We start from the raw sequence: 22011 nt of genomic DNA on the forward strand, positions 1-22011 counted from the left end.
TGTAAGGATGTGTGCCTGATCACAGGACATTTGAGGATTCCAGGATATTTAGCTCACACCGTAACTTGCAAAATCTCTTCTCATCCAAGGGCTTGGTGAAGATATCTGCCAATTGCTCTTCAGTGTTGACGTGTATGATATCAATATCTTCCTTTACAACATGATCTCTGAGAAAGTGATGAAGAATTTCAATGTGCTTTGTCTTCGAGTGTTGAACTGGGTTGTTGGCAATCTTGATGGCACTTTCGTTGTTGCAGTAGAGTGGCACTTGCTTCAGATGAATGCCATAGTCCTTGAGTGTTTGGTTCATCCACAGAAGCTGAGCGCAGCAAGATCCAGCAGCAATGTATTCAGATTCAGCAGTGGAGAGAGATACACAGTTCTGCTTCTTTGAAGACCAACATACAAGTGATCGTCCCAGAAAGTGACATGTGCCTGATGTAGACTTGCGATCCACTTTGTCACCAGCATAATCAGCATCCGAGAATCCAACCAGATCAAACTCTGAGCCCTTTGGATACCATAATCCTAGAGTTGGGGTGTGAGCCAAATATCGAAGAATTCGCTTCACAGCTAAGTGATGCGACTCCTTTGGTGCCGCTTGGAATCGAGCACACATGCAAACACTAAGCATAATATCTGGCCTAGATGCACATAGATAAAGTAAAGAACCAATCATGGAGCGGTATACCTTTTGATCGAACTCTTTACCATTGTCGTCGGGACCCAGATGATGTTTGGCTGGCATTGGCGTCGTCAAGCCTTTGTAGTCTTGCATACCGAACTTCTTCAGGCAATCTTTGAGATACTTCTCTTGAGATATGAAGATGTCATTGCGTTGCTGTCATATTTGAAGACCGAGGAAGAACTTCAGCTCTCCCATCATGGACATCTGATATTGCTCTTGCATCATATATCCAAACTCTTCACTGTACTTCTGATTGGTGTAGCTGAAGATGATGTCATCCACATATATTTGGCACACAAACAGTTCACCATCATATGTCTTCGTGAAGAGACTAGGGTCGAGGGAACCAGGTATGAAGCCTTTGCTCTTCAGGAAGTATTTGAGTGTGTCATACCAAGCCCGAGGGGCTTGTTTGAGGCCATACAGTGCCTTGTTGAGCTTGTATACCATGTCAGGATGTTTTGGATCTTCAAAGCCAGGCGGTTGTGCAACATACACTTCTTCTTCAATCTTGCCATTGAGAAAGACGTTCTTCACATCCATTTGATATAGAAGTATGTTATGATGATTTGCATAGGCTAGCAGTATGCGTATGGCTTCCAGTCTAGCCACAGGAGCAAATGTTTCATCGCAGTCAATGCCTTCCACTTGAGTATATCCTTGAGCAACGAGACGAGCTTTGTTTCTGACAACTTGACCATGCTCATCTTGCTTGTTGCGGTATATCCATTTGGTGCCTATTATGTTGTGCTTCCGAGGATCAGGACGCTTAACCAGTTCCCATACATTATTCAGCTCAAACTGTTGAAGCTCTTCTTGCATAGCTTGAATCCATTCAGGTTCCATGAAGGCTTCTTCAACTTTCTTGGGTTCTATTATTGAGACGAATGCGAAGTGCCCACAGAAATTTGCTAGCTGAGTTGCCCTTGAACGAGTGAGCGGACCAGGGGCATTGATGCTATCAATTATTCTCTCAATCTGCACTTCATTGGCAACACGAGGATGTACAGGGCGAAGGTTTTGCTCTTGCCGATCATTGTCATTGTTAGTGGGATTGTCTTCAGGCTGAGCATTGTCTTCAGGTTGATCAGGTGCGGAGATGATAAGTTCCTCTTCAGGTTGAGCTTCAGAGGGTATGATTTCTCCAGTTCCCATTAGCTTGATTGATTCGCTGGATGGAACTTCATCTAGCACATTTGGGAGGTGCTCTCTTTGTGAACCGTCAGTCTCATCAAACCGCACATCCACTGTTTCAACCACTTTATAATGAAAGAGATTGAAGACTCGGTAGGAGTGCGAATCCTTTCCATATCCAAGCATAAAACCCTCACGTGCTTTTGGTGCAAATTTTGAAGTGTGATGTGGATCCTTGATCCAGCACCTGGCGCCAAATACTCTGAAGTAACTGACATTTGGCTTCTTGCCAGTAAGGAGCTCATAAGATGTCTTGTTCAGAAGCTTGTGAAGATAAACACGATTGATTGTATGGCATGCAGTATCAATGGCTTCAGGCCAGAATTTTCTTGCAGTCTTGTATTCATCTAGCATCGTTCTGGCCATCTCTATGAGTGTTCTGTTCTTGCGTTCGACGATGCCATTCTGCTATGGCGTGTATGGAGCTGAGAATTCATGTGTGATGCCCAAAGTATCAAGATATGTATCAAGGCCAGTGTTCTTGAATTCAGTGCATTGTCACTTCTGATGTGCTTTATCTTGGCGCCATAGTTGTTCATTGCTCGATTAGCGAAACGTCTGAAGACATCCTACACTTCAGTCTTGTAGAGGATTATGTGCACCCAAGTATATCTAGAATAATCATCAACAATGACAAAGCCATAGAGACAAGCAGTAGTAGTAAGAGTTGAGTAATGAGTGGGACCGAAAAGATCCATGTGGAGCAATTCGAAGGGTCGAGTGGTTGTCATGATTGTCTTCGAGGGATGTTTGGCCCTCGTCATCTTTCCTGCTTCACAGGCACCGCATAAGTGATCTTTCTTGAACTTGACGCCCTCGATGCCTATGACATGCTTCTTCTTTGCAAGGGTGTGGAGGTTCCTCATGCCAGCATGCCCTAGTCTCCGATGCCAGAGCCAGCATCCTGAAGCTTTTGCTAGAAGACATACGGCAAGCTGTGGTCCTGCTGAGAAATCTACCACGTACAAATCATCTTTCCGATACCCTTCAAACACTAGAGACTTGTCATATTCCATTAGAACAAGGCAACAATATTTTCCAAACATTACGATCATGTTCAAATCGCAAAGCATTGAGACAGACATTAAGTTGAAGCCAAGGGATTCAACAAGCATGACTTTGTCCATGTGTTGATCCCTTGAGATCGCAACTCTACCTAGACCCAATACCTTACTTTTACCAGTGTCAGCAAATGTGATGTGGCTCTTGTCGGATGGACGTAAGGTTGAGTCCATAAGAAGACTTCTTTTGCCAGTCATGTGATTTGTACACCCACTATCAATAATCCATTCTGATGACGCTGGTGTCGTACCCTACAGTGCAGTTAGGGGGATAGGCTTCACCAAGAGCATTGTGAAGCAAAAACATTTGACGAACCAATGGGTTATGAAATCTTAGATCCAGATTAGGACTAATAGGGAGAGTAGCAAGCGATTCAGGAACGAAGTACATAGTAAGACCATTCAGGCATTTGATCTTGCGCCCTACAAGATGTTTAAGGTCCCCAGCAATAGCGTCAGACGATTTTGGTTTTCTGCTGGAGTCCTTTCCCTGCAAAAGAGAGTTAAGCTTTCTTAGCCACCCACATCTTCAAGGGTGGTTTAGAAGCAATAAGTCTAAGTGTAGCATCTAAGAACTTTGGCTTTGGAGCCCTAGCAAACAGTCTTGCAGGCGGACAATAGTACTCATAAGAATAAGTAGAATAGTTCTTGGTCTTATGAACATGGCGGTTTGATGAACCGCGCTCATATTCATAGGCCTGAGCATGGTTTCCCTGCAAAACATTTGCGTTAGTGTGACTCAGGTGAGTCCTCTATCTGTATGAAGCCTTTGGACCGTATGAAGCCTGTGGTCTGGGGTTTGTCTTCTTCACATGTGGAGTCATCATGACATTCACAGGAAGATTATCCAAACACTTTTTCGGAACCCAGATCTTCTGCATAGGCGGTCCATTCCTGCAGTTAGTACCAATGTACCTGGCAAACACTTCACCATTCTGATTCTTAAACAGTTTATAGTTTGCATCAAAGGATTCATCAATGACAATGGGGTTTGCACAAGTGAAGCCAGATAGAGTGGATGGATCTGCTAAAGATTCCTTTCAGCAACCCATGTGGTTTTGGGGTACTGCTCAGGTTTCCAGTAAGAGCCATCACCATTCATTTTCCTTACGAACCCAACACCCTCTTTCCTCGGGTTTCGGTTCAAGATCTGCTTTTTGAGGACATCACATAGTGTCTGATGCCCTTTAAGACTTTTGTACATCCCTGTTTCAAGCAATGTCTTCAACCTAGCATTCTCATCAGCAATAGGACTGGTATCCTCAGCAGTGGGGTTAGTTTCCACATCAACAGTTGAAGATATTGCAACAGTAGCAGCAGTAGAACATTCAGCAACAGAAGTAGTATTATCACGCTCAATGCATTTAAGACATGGTGGTTCAAATCCTTCCTGAGCGGAACTGATCTGTTTGGCGCGAAGTGACTCATTTTCCTTTTAAAGATCTTCATGAGCCGCTCTCAATTTCTCAAGATCTTGCTTCCTTTGAAGATAATCATAGGAAAGCTTTTCATGAGTTGTTGAGAGCGTTTCATGACGACTTTCAAGTTCCTCATACTTAACGTGAAGATTTTTTATGTCTTCAATTAAGGACTCAGATCGAGTCATTTCAGCACCTAACAGATCATCGCTTTTGTCTAACAGTTTTTGAATATGTTCCATGGCTTTCTGTTGTTCAGTTGCAATTTTAGCAAGTGTTTTGTAGCTGGGTTTTGAACCATAATCAGATTCATCGTCACTAGATGTTTGATAGTGAGTAGTGCGTGTGTTTACCTTGGCACCGCGTGCCATGAAGCAGTAGGTAGGAGCGGATTAGTCCTTGTCATTTGCATCGGTGTCGGTGATGAAGTCATTGTCTTCAGTGTAGATGGACTTGGCAACGTATGCTGTAGCCAGACTTGAGACGCCAGAATCAGACTCCTCCTCAGACTCCACCTCCGCCTCCTCAGAAGCGGACTCCTCCTCTGAATCCATTTCCTTGCCAACAAACGCACGTGCCTTGCGAGATGAGCTCTTCTTGTGTGATGAAGACTTTGAGGAAGACTTGGAAGAAGACTTTGAGTATTTCTTGTTCTTCTTCTTGTCGTCAGAGTCATATTCCTTGCTCTTCTTCTTCTTTTTGTTCTCATTGTCCCACTGCGGACACTCAGAGATGAAGTGGCCATGTTTCTTGCACTTGTGACATGTTTTCTTCTTGTAGTCATGAGCAGAAGCTTCATCATTCCTTGAGCTTGATCGTGAAGACTTTCTGAAACCTTTCTTCTTGGTGAATTTTTGGAACTTCTTCACAAGCATAGCAAGTTCCCTTCCAATGTCTTCAGGATCATCAGAACTGCTGTCAGATTCTTCTTCAGATGAGGAGACAACTTTTGCCTTCAAGGCACGAGTTCGCCCATAGTTTGGACCGTAGATATCTCTTTTCTCAGAAAGCTGAAACTCATGTGTGTTGAGCCTCTCAAGTATGTCAGACGGATCGAGTGTCTTGAAATCAGGACGTTCTTGAATCATCAGGGCTAGGGTGTCAAACGAACTGTCAAGTGATCTCAGTAGTGTCTTGACGACTTCATGCTTGGTGATCTCAGTAGCGCCAAGGGCTTGAAGCTCATTCGTGATGTTAGTGAGTCGATCAAACGTGAGCTGGACATTCTCATTGTCATTTCTCTTGAAGCGGTTGAAGAGGTTGCGAAGGACACTGATTCTCTGATCTCTCTGGGTTGAGACGCCTTCGTTGACCTTGGAGAGCCAGTCCCAGACTAGCTTAGATGTTTCCAAAGCACTCACGCGGCCATACTGTCCTTTGGTCAGATGACCACAGATGATATTCTTGGCAGTAGAGTCCAGTTGAATGAACATCTTGACATCAGCAACAGTGACACCTTCTCCAGCCTTGGGAACGCCATTCTTGACGACATACCATAGGTCGACGTCAATGGCTTCAAGATGCATGCGCATCTTATTCTTCCAGTAGGGATATTCAGTTCCATCAAAGACGGGGCACGCAGCGGAGACTTTGATTATCCCTGCAGTCGACATAGCTAAAACTCCAGGTGGTTAAACTGAATCACACAGAACAAGGGAGTACCTTGCTCTGATACCAATTGAAAGTGCGTTATATCGACTAGAGGGGGGGTGAATAGGTGATTTTTATGAAAGTCTTCAAAACGTGGAAGTTTCGAAGACAAACGATAGAAATAAACCTATTACCATGCAGCGGAAGGTAGACTACACTAGGCAAACCATAGTCAAGTATTCAATGAAGTGAAAGCACAGTGACTAATAGCAGCTAGGTAGTAAGGATCAGGTAGGAAGATATTATGAAGCCAAACAGAACACGCAATCACTCAGTGAAGACGGAAGATAGTTCAATCATACAATGACTTCACAAGGACCAACAGTAAGTAAAGGGAAGGGAAGGATGAAACCAGTGACTCGTTGAAGACAATGATTTGTTGGACCAGTTCCAGTTGCTGTGACAACTGTACGTCTGGTTAGGGCGGCTAGGTATTTAAACCTGAGGACACACAGTCCTGGACACCCAGTCCTGAACATGCAGCTCAGGACACCCAGTCCTCACCGTATTCCCCTTGAGCTAAGGTCACACAGACCTCGCCCAATCACTCTGGTAAGTCTTCAAGGTAGACTCCCAAACCTTCACAAAATTCATTCACCGGCAATCCACAATATCTCTTGGATGCTCAGAACGCGACGCCTAACCGGCTGGAGGATTCACAGTCCTCAAGTGTAATAAGTCTTCAGATCACACAGACAAGAAGACTTAAGTGATGCCTAACACTCTTAGGCTCTGGGTGGTTAGGGCTTTATCCTCGCAAGAAATTCTCTCTCAAAGGCTTCGAGGTGGGTTGCTCTCAAACGACAAAAGCCGTACTCTAACTCTGAGCAGCCAACCGTTTATGGTTGTAGGGGGTGGGCTATTTATAGCCACTAGGCAACCCGACCTGATTTGTCTGAAATGACCCTGGGTCACTAAGGAACTGACACGTGTTCCAACGGTCAGATTTCAAACTCACGCGGCAACTTTACTTGGGCTACAAGCAAAGCTGACTTGTCCGACTCTGGACAAGTTTTGCTCTCATAGTCTTCACTCGAAGACATAGGTTTTGGTTAAGCATCACTTCAGTCATTCTGACTGGTTCTCTTGGACCCCACTTAATAGTACGGTGGTTCCTATGACTCAACAAAGAAGAAAAAGAACTATGAAAGATCTAAGTCTTCGAGCTCCATAGGCTTCATGCGATGTCTTCTCTTATCATAGTCTTCAATGTGAATATCTTCATATACCACCTTTGACATCAATGTCTTCATACATTTTTAGGGGTCATCTCTGGTAGGAAAAACGAATCAATGAGGGACTTCTACCTGTGTTATCCTGCAATTCTCACAAACACATCAGTCCCTCAACTAGGTTTGTCGTCAATACTCCAAAACCAACTAGGGGTGGTACTAGATGCACTTACACGTTGTAGTAATCAAATTTCTTGGTCTTGTACGAGTTGACGCGACACATCAAAGCACTGCACTTGATATAAGTCTTTTTACACATTTCAAATGGGCTACTTTGTATGTAGGAGTAGACACATTCTGCTTCGTATGTAGTCACTTGTTGCAATCTCTAAAAAGACTTATATTTGGAAACGAAGGGAGTACAACGCATGCATGCATGCCGTGACTTTCCTTTTGATACTTGCATGTGTTGATTTGATGCACCTTGCCAAATTTTGACTATAAATTTAACTAACCAAATTTTCATGCATGTCACAAAAAATTACATGGCTGTTTGGATTATGACTATGTTTGTCTTATGTTGCCACATTATTTTTCCCACACTTGCCACACTTGCCTAACCTGAGTTGCTCAAATTGTTAGACACGCTTTGGCTAGCCTAAGGGAATCTTGCCACAATTTTTGTGTCTATGACATGTGGGGTTCAATGCTAATAAAAAAAAATCTTGTCTTAGGTGTGGCTAATAACAAAGACTTATATTTAGGAACGGAGGGAGTAGAAAATATAAATAATAATGCATGTTGGGGCAACCCACGTTTCTGCTAATTTTAGCCGTGGGCTTGTTCACAATTTTTATGAGGGTGTGGTTGTTCATTTAATGGAGGGACTTGTAGTACCAGACTTGAACGATACAAAGTGCGACCTGGCACACCGTAACACCACTTGGAACAAGCGGGTAGCTATCTCAAAAAACAATCAACAACTAAAAAAACCGCGACCTGGCATGTAGTATTACACAATTTTAAACGATTGTTTTGATGGAGTGAAAAAGGAAAACTACCCCACTACATATATATAGGCCGGAGCCTCCGCGCTTGCTTGCTAGGGTTGCTCTATTCACACACTCTCATCCTCTCCAGATCTAAACAACATAGGGGTAGTAACACTGTCTTTCTCCCTTCAAAAAACACTGGCTTTCTATCCACACCGCCGGTTACAGATCCGGACGTATCCCCCTCCACCGGTGAAGGGGAGGAGGGGCAGCGTTTAGGCCGTCATCGACAGCGAGGGAGGAGATCCACTGCCGGCCGCACCGTTATCTCTGGCCGAGCGCCGGCGTGGGAGGTCCTCCAATCCCTTCGTCGTTGCCTGTGGGCGGATCCGGCCTACCACCTCCCACCTATCCACATCCCGACGACCTTCAGGTATATCTTTGTTCGAAACCGCCTTAGCTCTACTTCCCCAGCTCGCTACATCGTTGCATGTGCATCATTTTCTACCTCTCAGCCCCTCTCGATCGGATGGTCCAACACCACATAATTTTTTCTTCTATTTTTTTTGACTATTTACTGTAGAGCAACAGCCCCACAGCCCTTTTTATTCCAGAAATTTTTGCCCAGGCCTATTTAAATCCGCTCCCATCGGGAGTCGAACCCAGGACCTGGGGTGCTATAAGGTTGCTGCAACCATTAGGCTACAGGCCCGTTCGCTAATTTTTTCTTCTATTGTTAGAGGTAAAGCTACTTCATGGAGTCGAATCTTGTACTCCCTCCGTACAAAAATACTTGTCATTGAAATGGATGTATCTAGATGTATTTTAGTTCTAGACTGAAAGTGCGTTATATCGACTAGAGGGGGGGGGGGTGAATAGGCGATTTTTATGAAAGTCTTCAAAACGTGGAAGTTATGAAGACAAACGGTAGAAATAAACCTATTACCATGCAGCGGAAGGTAGACTACACTAGGCAAGCCATAGTCAAGTATTCAATAGAGTGAAAGCACAATGACTAATACCAGCAATGTAGTAAGGATCAGGTAGGAAGATATTATGAAGCCTAATAGAACACGCAGGCACTCAGTGAAGACAAAAGATAGTGCAGGCATACAATGACTTCACAAGGAGTAACAGTAAGTAAAGGAAAGGGAAGATGAAACCAGTGACTCGTTGAAGACAATGATTTGTTGGACCAGTTCCAGTTGCTGTGACAACTGTACGTCTGGTTGGGGCGGCTAGGTATTTAAACCTTAGGACACACAGTCCCGGACACCCAGTCCTGAACACGCAGCTCAGGACACCCAGTCCTCACCGTATTCCCCTTGAGCTAAGGTCACACAGACCTTGCCCAATCACTCTGGTAAGTCTTCAAGGTAGACTCCCAAACCTTCACAGACTTCGTTCATCGGCAATCCACAATGTCTCTTGAATGCTCAGAACGCGACGCCTAACAGGCTGGAGGATGCACAGTCCTCAAGTGTAATAAGTCTTCAGATCACACAGACAAGAAGACTTAAGTGATGTCCAATTCTCTTTGGCTCTGGGTGGTTAGGGCTTTATCCTCGCAAGGAATTCTCTCTCAAAGGCTTCGAGGTGGGTTGCTCTCACACGACAAAAGCCGTTCTCTCAATCTGAGCAGCCAACCGTTTATGGTTGTAGGGGGTGGGCTATTTATAGCCACTAGGCAACCCGACCTGATTTGCCCGAAATGACCCTGGGTCACTAAGGAAGTGACACGTGTTCCAACGGTCAGATTTCAAACTCACACGACAACTTTACTTGGGCTACAAGCAAAGCTGACTTGTCCGACTCTGGACAAGATTCGCTCTCATAGTCTTCACTCGAAGACATAGGTTTTTGGTTAGGCATCACTTCAGTCATTCTGACTGGTTCTCTTGGACCCCACTTAACAGTACGGTGGTTCCTATGACTCAAAATAAAGAAAAAGAACTACGAAAGATCTAAGTCTTCGAGCTCCATAGGCTTCATGTGGTGTCTTCTCTTGTCATAGTCTTCAATGTGAATATTTTCATATACCACCTTTGATTTTAATGTCTTCATACATTTTTAGGGGTCATCTCTGGTAGGAAAACCGAATCAATGAGGGACTTCTACCTGTGTTATCCTGCAATTCTCACAAACACATTAGTCCCTCAACTAGGTTTGTCGTCAATACTCCAAAACCAACTAGGGGTGGCACTAGATGCACTTACAATCTCCCCCTTTTTGGTGATTGATGACAAACTAGTTGAAGTTTTCAACGGGGAATATAATCTGTGAAATTGTAAAGGTTAAGGAATTGTCTTCATAAGTTGCAAGGGCTCCCCCTGAAGATGTGCATATAAGTAATTTGCTTCTGGAATGCAAATGCACATGGCAGGTTGTACTTGTGGAGATCCACTTCAACTTATGATGACAATCCACTATGCATGTGAAAGTATATGAAGATAATGACAATGCATAATGGAAAATGGACGTCTGCAGAATGATCTAAGTGCGGAATTTATCATCGCGCATGCCGAATTTATCATCCCAAAGCAAAGTGGCAGATAAGTAGCAGACAACCATCGAGTTTAAGTGTTACAACTCAAAGAACCAAATGTAGCAAAACGAGAGTTATAAGCATGAAGCAAAATATAAAGCACCCGCCCATATGGACCCGCTTGAAGACTATCAACCTCATATGCTTCTCCCCCTTTTGTCAGTAAGGCCCAAAAAGGTTTGAAGACATAGAGCATCTACTCGTTCCCATGCGGAGTAGGTGAAGTAGCAGGGTCGTTGGTGGTGTTTGGCGGTGCTGAAGAGCTTGGAGCAGAGTTGACGCGTGCCGAAGGAGGTGGTGGTGAAGTAGCATCATCTTCATCCTCGATAACTCTGGCAGTCACTGTTGCAGCAGATGAAGAGAACTCAGAGTCTTCAAGGGATGGAGTTCCTCGCAGCACAGCCCTTCGAGGAGGTGTGGAGTCAAACTTGAATCGCTCAGTGAAGCCATCCTCTTGAAGATCAGCTTCAGAACACATCATCGTGAGCCCTTTCCATGTGCGGCGACAGGTCTCATGGGCAACGAAAGCATTCTTGGTGGCAAGATTACGAATGCGATTAACTTCCACCAAGAGGCTTTTCATCTGACGCTTCAGCCAGTCATGATGCCTATCCTGTTTCTGATGAAGAGCCACAAGAAGCTCTCGGTTGTTGAGAACACGAGTGCGCTTCTTGGGTCTTGGAGCAGTTGTACTATCAGTGGCTTTAGTAGATGCAGGGTGTGGTGCACGTGTAGTGCCAGCCAAAGGATACACCCGAGTGACTGCTTCAACTCCTTCAATGTTCTGTGAGAAACTCTAATGCTCTGCATTCTGAAGACTTAGAGGTTCCTTTGCAGGCTCAGGATAGATGGCTTCAGTAGAGATATCCACATCAGGCAGAAAAATCCTATGATTGCGAGCAGATGGTTGATATGAGATATCAGAGTGAAGTTTAATTAGCTGCATTACCCATGGGGCGTAGAATTTCAAGCCAAACAGATCAGAGCCTAATGCAACAAGTTGGCGAATGAATAAGTCCTGTGCATTGAAGCATTTTCCATGAAGAATGTAGAAGACCAAAGTCTTCATTGCACCCTCAAGCTTGGCATTTGGAGAGTGCCCTTTGATGGGCCAGAGAGTTCGCCTGATGATGTGATAGATGGTTCTTGGCAGATACTCAAGGTCTTCAACAAAGAACTCTGTTGGATAAGCAGCATCTTGGGGCAATGGCTTCATCATGCTGAGCATCTGACTCATATCAGGTTCCGGCCTCTTAAAGATGCTCTCAATAGCTTCACTATGCAGCTGACAGCCATGCTCGTAGAGATCACCAGGAGTGGGCAAACCAGTGAGCTCAATGATGTCAAATGCATTGGCTTCGTGATGAACGTTCCCGGTCATCCACTCCAGGACCCAAGTCTTCGGATCTCTGCTGTACCCGCGGATATGAAGTGTGGCATAGAATTGGAGCAACAACTCTTCCTTCCAATGCTCTTGGTCGGTGATGAACGGCAGCAGTCCAACCTCTTTGAAGCAATCCAGAGCTTCTTCCAGACAGGGCAGACCAGCTATGGCTTCAATGTCGAGGCGCTTGTGTGGGAAGATGCGACCTTGGTTGTAAAGAATGCATGAGTAATAGCTTCGCTGAGGATAGCTCCAGAACCGATCAGATGATATCCTTTCCCTTGAGTAGGGGTTCATGGAGCTATCGAAGAATGTGTTGTCTGCCCTGAAGCCATTGATATTGAAGGAGCCAGGTGCTGATGCAGGACCTGGGAACCTTGGCAATCTTGGGATTGGCTTCTGTACCTGAGGCCTGTGCTCAACATGATAGTCGAACTGTGGACCGACAGCAGACTCAGGAATAGAAGTGACGGGATCAGTGGCTTCGCTGTCTTCTTCTTCCGTTGGGGAGGGCTCCACATTAGCTTCATTGGTGGTTGTGGCAGCTGCAAGATTTGCATCCTCCACTTGACGAGCTGGAGGGTCGGTCACAAGCACGTTCTCCTTGAGAACTGCTTCTTGGTGGGACAGGGGAGTGGGAACCTGTGGGACTTCTTCTTCCGCGACTGATGCAGCCGGATTGTCTTCAGCAGAGACTTGAGGCCTTGGACCTTTGCAAAGCCTGCGCAACGCGGGCGACGCCTGTGGAGTTGGAGTCGGCTGGGCCTCATAGTCTTCTTCCTCTTGTGGGCGATCTGCCCATGAAGCATCCTGTGCAATTGGCGTCAGTGGACGACCAATGCTGATGAGTTCGCTGTTTTCACGCTGAGGAAGGACTGCACCATCTTCTACATTGTCATGTTGACCAATGTCTTCAGCAGCGATGGGATCAGCTGCTGGAAAGTCTTCAGCTTCATGAGCCTCTGTGGGAGCCGGCTCATGGATAGTCAGTTGGCGTTCAGCTTCAGGATAGACCATAGAAATGGGTTCAACTATCAAGGGCTCTGTGGGAGCAGCCCGATTTTTCTTGGTCTTCCTCTTCTTCTTGGAGGGGGTAGTTGGAGAGGCTTCAGAATGTTTCCTCTTCCTGGCTTCAGCCTCAGCAGTCCTTGTCTTCTTGAGCTCTGAAGCGGTTGACCGACTTTTTGGCTTCGAGCCGGTCAGTCTAGTTGGGAAGACAATCGGAACTGCTTCCTGCCTTGGTGCTTCGGGTTCAGCCGTAGCAGGCTTCTTCTTCTTCTTTGTGGCCATCCTGGGGTCGATGCCAGGACGCCCAAGGGCCTTGCGCTTCTCAGCCTCATTATAGGCTTGCACACATCTGTCAGCCAGAGTCTTCATGCGCTCACGCGAACCCTGAGCTTCTGCACGTTTCTTCAGAAAGGCTCCCTTGAGCTCGTGCATCATGATCTTGAAGTTCTTCACTTCTTGCACACTGAGCTTGGCCATATGCTTCTTGAACTGAGCCTTTTCATAGTCAATCTTTTGCTTCAGTTCAACAATGCGCTGGGCAATAGCTAGCTCTGAAGCAATTGCGCCTTGGAAGGCGACACTGAGGCCAATGGGTAGCTGCTGATCTTCAAAGCTGATGTTTGGCGTGTCGAACCACTCATCAATGAAGTTGTGTATGATGGTTACATCAAAGAGAGGCAGATCATTGAAGATTTCAGCTTCTTCTTTGCTCTTGATGAGTTGCTCAAGAGCGTCATCTGCAAGATCTTCATCACTTGATAGATCAATGTCGTCATTGCACAGAATGGCAGCAGCAGTTAGCTATTGGCCGGTGTGTGGCAGAGGCATCTTGGCCTTCTGGGGCATCTTGGCCTTCTGGGGCTTGGAGATGCGAGATAAGTCTTCGGACTGCACACTGTCTTTGGGAGGTGTAGTTTCCAGTGGCTTCACTCGTGAGATTTTTGGTGAGGGGGAAGGCTTTGAAGCTTTAGGCTTCTTCAGCTTCTTTGTCTTCGGCGCTGCAGGCGCTTCTTCAGATTCAGCGTCAGCTACAGGCTCATTCACTGCAGTCCCTTGAACCAAGATACGGGTGATGAGGCCTTCAAGGTTGTCGAAAGGACCGATGACATTGGGTTCTGCATGTCGTGTGCCATCTGCCCTTGGTGCTGAGGGACCAGGGTTGAAGTCTAACCCCAAAGTCTTCTTGTTCTGCTTCGCTGAGTTCTGGGCAAAATGAAAGTTGCGCTTGAACAGATTGTCGTCACGACACCATAGTAGTGACGATGGGTGTGCATCAGCTGGCTGTGGCCCACGGACCATGCAGGGATAGAAGCCTTGAGCAATGGCTTCATCTCTGGACCTGGGTAGAAGATTCTTGTATTGGATGTCTACCCACGGTCTCTTGATGGCATTTTTCTCAGCATATTCTTGGGTTACAAATCGGTATTTGAACCATTGTTCTGCCCAATATCTTCGAATCCATTGGATTCGGGTCTTGCGCTGATTGTAATCCTCTTCAGGATCTGTCTTGTACAGTTCTGAGAGTTCATCTGGCAGATCTCTGGATGTTCCTCCACGACGCTGTCTGCCACCCTTCCTTGCTGTTTTCTCTGAAGCCATAAACTTTAACTTGAAAGGCTTCAACACATTCAAAGGCTTCAAAGATTTTCGCTTGCTGGACCAACAGGAACTGGCTTCGGGAGAATTAATGTGATGCTGTAAGAATTCTGCAAATGAATGCAGACAATGAGAACCAAAGGATTCTCCCACGGACATGTACCTATGACAGCATTAAGGTGCGAGGGAAGGGGAAGAGGTCATATGCATTCTCAGAAGATTTTGAAGATAAACCAGTTAGAAGACATTGACCTCATCGTGCGAAGACATTCACTCATAGATAAGGAGTTGGTTCCAGATTTGTACGAATCCACAGATCAGTACAAGTGAGGAATCTAACTACTTTGTGAAGCATAAGTGAATATACTAGGCATGTTATGAGATGCAGTATGAGAGAGATCTAACTTGTGTGAATAGAAACTGCTTGTGGTAGAAAGTGACAAATCCATAGGATCAACGGTGCTGTAAAAAGGAAGTTTTATTTACCACACTAAGAACTGCTAGACGAAGTGGAAGATGAGGCCGAGCAGTTCGATCTTCCGTGCCCTAACTTGGCGACGGAGGACACCTACGGCGACGACGGAGAGGACGATGTCCGCGGTCGGCGTGAAGACGGCGTCGGAGAGGTTGCGGCAACGAAGCGCTTCGTCGCCGGCGTCGTCGAGGGCTAGCAGTGGCGCTAGGGTTCGTGCGAGAGTGGAAGAAGAGATAATGACCGCTGTGAAGTGTGTATTTATAGGTACATGGGCGGCACTGCGCTATTACACAGGTGCCCCTGGCGATTCGCATCTGAGGAAACGTGGCCATTATGCAGAATTTTGGGGTTCGTTCCACGTCCCACGCACGCCTTGATTGTCGGGTGGTCGTTCCTACTTCTCCGGGTTTCATGTGGAGGAATGAGCATTGAAAACGGACTTAATGGTTGTCTCTGTATCTTCTGCTGACAAGGACGCAGAGAAGACATTCGACAGTTTCAATAGAATGCATATGATTTGGAGAGATAGAATTTGAGATAGAAAGCATAGAGAGGTTAGGGTCCGATCACATTCACTTAGTTCAAAAGATTCAACAATGAAAACATAGCTATAAGTGAATGCTGTAGAGGACAGAACACTAATATATATATATCAACGTAGTGGAGATAATCATGAAGATATGTTGAGATCGAAGCCAAACCAAATGTGAAGACATAGCAAATGTAACGCCATGAGTGAAACACTTCAAAATAGAACGTCTGGTGGTGGCGTTACCCACCGTATAGGAAGTATTAGACCCAAACACGGTGCACAATTATCGTGGCGCTCCGAAGTCAAATTCCTTATTAATGTATTCACACTTAGAATGTATGTCTTCATTGATTGAATATATACTTTACTTCGTGTGTTGCACATCTAAGTCATCAATATGCATTAGGGTTAGGATGTGTGCCTGATCATAGGACATTTGAGGATTCCAGGATATTTAGCTCACACCATAACTTGCAAAATCTCTTCTCATCCAAGGGCTTGGTGAAGATATCTGCCAATTGCTCTTCGGTGTTGACGTGTTTGATATCAATATCTTCCTTCACAACATGATCTCTGAGAAAGTGATGACGAATTTCAATGTGCTTTGTCTTTGAGTGCTGAACTGGGTTGTTGGTGATCTTGATGGCGCTTTCGTTGTCGCAGTAAAGTGGCACTTGCTTCAGATGAATGCCATAGTCCTTGAGTGTTTGCTTCATCCACAGAAGCTGAGCGCAGCAAGATCCAGCAGCAATGTATTCAGATTCAGAAGTGGAGAGAGATACACAGTTCTGCTTCTTTGAAGACCAACATACAAGTGATTGTCCCAGAAAGTGACATGTGCCTGATGTAGACTTGCGATCAACTTTGTCACCAGCATAATCAGCATCCGAGAATCCAACCAGATCAAACTCTGAGCCCTTTGGATACCATAATCCTAGAGTTGGGTGTGAGCCAAATATCGAAGAATTCGCTTCACAGCTAAGTGATGCGACTCCTTTGGTGCCGCTTGAAATGAGCACACATGCAAACACTAAGCATAATATCTGGCCTAGATGCACATAGATAAAGTAAGGAACCAATCATGGAGTGGTATACCTTTTGATCGAAGTCTTTACCATTGTCGTCGGGACCCAGATGATGTTTGGCTGGCATTGGTGTTGTGAAGCCTTTGCAGTCTTGCATACCGAACTTCTTCAGGCAATCTTTGAGATACTTCTCTTGAGATATGAAGATGCCGTTGCGTTGTTGTCGTATTTGAAGACCGAGGAAGAACTTCAGCTCTCCCATCATGGACATCTGATATTGCTCTTGCATCATATATCCAAACTCTTCACTGTACTTCTGATTGGTGCAGCCGAAGATAATGTCATCCACATATATTCAGCACACAAACAGTTCACCATCATATGTCTTCGTGAAGAGAGTGGGGTCTAGGGAACCAGGTATGAAGCCTTTGCTCTTCAGGAAGTATTTGAGTGTGTCATACCAGGCCCGAGGGGCTTGTTTGAGGCCATACAGTGCCTTGTTGAGCTTGTATACCATGTCAGGATGTTTTGGATCTTCAAAGCCAGGAGGTTGTGCAACATACACTTCTTCTTCAATCTTGCCATTGAGAAAAGCACTCTTCACATCCATTTGATATAGAAGTATGTTGTGATGATTTGCATAGGCCAGCAGTATGCGTATGGCTTCAAGTCTAGCCACAGGAGCAAATGTTTCATCGAAGTCAATGCCTTCCACTTGAGTATATCCTTGAGCAACGAGACGAGCTTTGTTTCTGAAAACTTGACCATGCTCATCTTGCTTGTTGCGGTATATCCATTTGGTGCCTATTATATTGTGCTTCCGTGGATCAGGACGCTTAACTAGTTCCCATACATTATTCAGCTCAAACTGTTGAAGCTCTTGCATAGCTTGAATCCATTCAGGTTCCATGAAGGCTTCTTCAACTTTCTTGGGTTCTGTTATTGAGATGAATGCGAAGTGCCCACAGAAATTTGCTAGCTGAGTTGCCCTTGAACGAGTGAGTGGACCGGGTGCATTGATGCTATCAATTATTCTTTCAATCTGCACTTCATTGGCAACACGAGGATGTACAGGGCGAAGACTTTGCTCTTGCTGATCATTGTCGTTGTTAGAAGGAATGTCTTCAGGCTGAGCATTGTCTTCATGTTGATCAGGTGCTGAGATGATAAGTTCTTCTTCAGGATTAGCTTGATTGATTCACTGGATGGAACTTCATCTAGCACATTTGGCAGTTGCTCTCTTTGTGAACCATTGGTCTCATCGAACCGCACATCCACTGTTTCAACCACTTTGTAATGAAAGAGATTGAAGACTCTGTAGGAGTGCGAATCCTTTCCATATCCAAGCATAAAACCCTCATGTGCTTTTGGTGCAAACTTTGAGGTGTGATGTGGGTCCTTGATCCAGCACCTTGCGCCAAATACTCTGAAGTAACTGACATTTGGCTTCTTGCCAGTAAGGAGCTCATAGGATGTCTTGTTCAGAAGCTTGTGAAGATAAACACGATTGATTGTATGGCATGCAGTATCAATGGCTTCAGGCCAGAATTTTCTTGGGGTCTTGTATTCATCTAGCATCGTTCTGGCCATCTCAATGAGTGTTCTGTTCTTGCGTTTGACGACGCCATTCTGCTGTGGCGTGTACGGGGCTGAGAATTCATGTGTGATGCCCAAGGTATCAAGATATGTATCAAGGCCAGTGTTCTTGAATTCAGTGCCATTGTCACTTCTGATGTGCTTTATCTTGTCGCCATAATTGTTCATAGCTCGATTGGCGAAGCGTCTGAAGACATCCTGCACTTCAGTCTTGTAAAGGATTATGTGCACCCAAGTATATCTAGAATAATCATCAACAATAACGAAGCCATAGAGGCAAGCAGTGGTAGTAAGAGTTGAGTAATGAGTGGGACCGAAAAGATCCATGTGAAGCAGTTCGAAGGGTCGAGTAGTGGTCATGATTGTCTTCGAGGGATGTTTGGCCCTCGTCATCTTCCCTACTTCACTGGCACCGCATAAGTGATCTTTCTTGAACTTGACGCCCTCAATGCCTATGACATGCTTCTTCTTTGCAAGGGTGTGGAGGTTCCTCATGCCAGCATGCCCAAGCCTCCGATGCCAGAGCCAGCATTCTAAAGCTTTTGCTAGAAGACATACGACAAGCTGTGGTCCTGCTGAGAAATCTACTACATAGAGATCATCTTTTCGATACCCTTCAAATACTAGAGACTTGTCAGATTCCATTAGTACAAGGCAACGATATTTTCCAAATATTACGATCATGTTCAAATCGCAAAGCATTGAGACAGACATTAAGTTGAAGCCAAGGGATTCAACAAGCATGACTTTGTCCATGTGTTGATCCCTTGAGATCGCAACTCTACCTAGACCCAATACCTTACTTTTACCAGTGTCAGCAAATGTGATGTGGCTCTTGTCGGATGGACGTAAGGTTGAGTCCATAAGAAGACTTCTTTTGCCAGTCATGTGATTTGTACACCCAGTATCAATAATCCATTCTGAAGACGCTGGTGTCGTACCCTACAGTGCAGTTAGGGGGATAGGCTTCACCAAGAGCATTGTGAAGCAAAAACATTTGACGAACCAATGGGTTATGACAGCTTAGATCTAGATTAGGACTAATAGGGAGAGTAGCAAGCGATTTAGGAACGAAGTACATAGTAAGACCATTCGGGCATTTGATCTTGCGCCCTACAAGATGTTTATGGTCCCCAGCAATGGTGTCAGACGATTTTGGTTTTCCGTTGGAGACCTTTCCCTGCAAAAGAGAGTTTAGCTTTCTTAGCCACCCATATCTTCAAGGGTGGCTGAGAAGCAATAAGTCTAAGTGCAGCATCTGAGAATTTTGGCTTTGGAGCCCTAGCAAACAATCTTGCAGGCAGACAATGGTACTCATAAGAATAAGGATAATAGTTCTTGGTCTTATGAACATGGCGGTTTAATGAACCGCTCTCATATTCATATGCCTGAGTATGGTTTCCCTGCAAAACATTTGCGTTAGTGTGACCCAGGTGAGTCCTCTGTCTGTATGAAGCCTTTGGACCGTATGAAGCCTTTGGTCTGAGGTTTGTCTTCTTCACGTGAGGTGTCATGATGACATTCACAGGAAGATTCTCCAGACACCTTTTTGGAACCCAGATCTTCTTCATAGGCGGTCCATTCCTGCAGTTAGTACCAATGTACCTGGCAAACACTTCACCATTCTGATTCTTAAACAGTATATAGTTTGCATCAAAGGATTCATCAATGATAATGGGGTTAGCATAAGTGAAGCCAGATAGATTGGATGGGTCTACTGAAGGTTCCTTTGCAGCAACCCACATGGTTTTGGGGTACTGCTCAGGTTTCCAGCAAGAGCCATCAGCATTCATTTTCCTTACGAACCCAACACCCTCTTTCCTCGGGTTTCGGTTCAGAATCTGCTTTTTGAGGACATCACATAGTGTCTCATGCCCTTTAAGACTTTTGTACATCCCTGTTTCAAGCAATGTCTTCAACCTAGCATTCTCATCAGCAATAGCAGTGGTATCCTCAGCAGAGGGGTTAGTTACCACATCAACAGTTGAAGATATTGGAACATCAGTAGCAGTGGAACATTCAGCAACAGAAGTAGCATTATCACGCTCAATGCATTTAAGACATGGTGGTTCAAATCCTTCCTGAGCGGGACTGATCTGTTTGGAGTGAAGTGACTCGTTTTCCTTTTGAAGATCTTCATGAACCGCTCTCAATTTCTCAAGATCTTGCTTCCTTTGAAGATAATCATAGGAAAGGTTTTCATGAGTTGTTGAGAGAGTTTCATGACAACTTTCAAGTTCCTGATACTTAACGTGAAGATTTTTTATGTCTTCAATTAAGGATTCAGATCGAGTCATTTCAGCACCTAACAGATCATCGCTTCTGTCTAACAGTTTTTGAATAGGTTCCATAGCTTTCTGCTGTTCAGTTGCAATTTTTGCAAGTGTTTTGTAGCTGGGTTTTGAATCACAATCAGAGTCATCGTCACTAGATGTTTGATAGTGAGTAGTGCGTGTGTTTACCTTGGCACCGCGTGCCATGAAGTAGTAGGTAGAAGCAGAGTAGTCCTTGTCATTTGCATCGGTGTCAGTGACGAGGTCATTGTCTTCAGTATTGAAGATGGACTTGGCAATGTATGCTGTAGCCAGACTTGCGACGCCTGAATCGGACTCCTCCTCAGACTCCACCTCCGCCTCCTCAGAAGCGGACTCCTCCTCTGAGTGCATTTCCTTGCCAACAAACGCACGTGCCTTGCCAGATGAGCTCTTCTTGTGTAATGAAGACTTTGAGGAAGACTTGGACGGATACTTTGAGTATTTCTTCTTCTTCTTGTCGTCAGAGTCATATTCCTTGCTCTTCTTCTTCTTTTTGTTCTCATTGTCCCACTGTGGACACTCAGAGATGAAGTGGCCAGGTTTCTTGCACTTGTGACATGTTTTCTTCTTGTAGTCGTGAGCAGAAGCTTCATCATTCCTTGAGCTTGATCGGGAAGACTTTCTGAAGCCTTTCTTCTTGGTGAATTTTTGGAACTTCTTGACAAGCATAGCAAGTTCTCTTCCAATGTCTTCAGGATCATCAGAACTGCTGTCAGATTCTTCTTCAGATGAGGAGACAACTTTTGCCTTCAAGGCACGAGTTCGCCCATAGTTTGGACCGTAGATATCTCTTTTCTCAGAAAGCTAAAACTCATGTGTGTTGAGCCTCTCAAGTATGTCAGATGGATCGAGTGTCTTGAAATCAGGACGTTCTTGAATCATCAGGGCTAGGATGTCAAACGAACTATCAAGTGATCTCAGTAGTGTCTTGACGACATCATGTTTGGTGATCTCAGTAGCGCCGAGGGCTTGAAGCTCATTTGTGATCTCAGTGAGTCGGTCAAATGTGTGCTGGACATTCTCATTGTCATTTCTCTTGAAGCGGTTGAAGAGGTTGTGAAGGACACTGATTCTCTGATCTCTCTGGGTTGAGATGCCTTCATTGACCTTGGAGAGCCAGTCCCAGACCAGCTTAGATGTCTTCAAAGCACTCACACGGCCATACTATCCTTTGGTCAGGTGACCACAGATGATATTCTTGGCAGTAGAGTCCAGTTGAACAAATTTCTTGACATCAGCAGCAGTGACACCTTCTCCAGCCTTGGGAACGCCGTTTTCGACGACATACCACAGGTCGACATCAATGGCTTCTAGATGCATGCACATCCTATTCTTCCAGTAGGGATATTCAGTTCCATCA

The sequence above is a fragment of the Triticum urartu genome, chromosome 2A, assembly GCF_056163025.1.
Source record: "Triticum urartu cultivar PI428250 chromosome 2A, HENAU_Tu73, whole genome shotgun sequence".
NCBI lineage: Eukaryota > Viridiplantae > Streptophyta > Magnoliopsida > Poales > Poaceae > Triticum > Triticum urartu.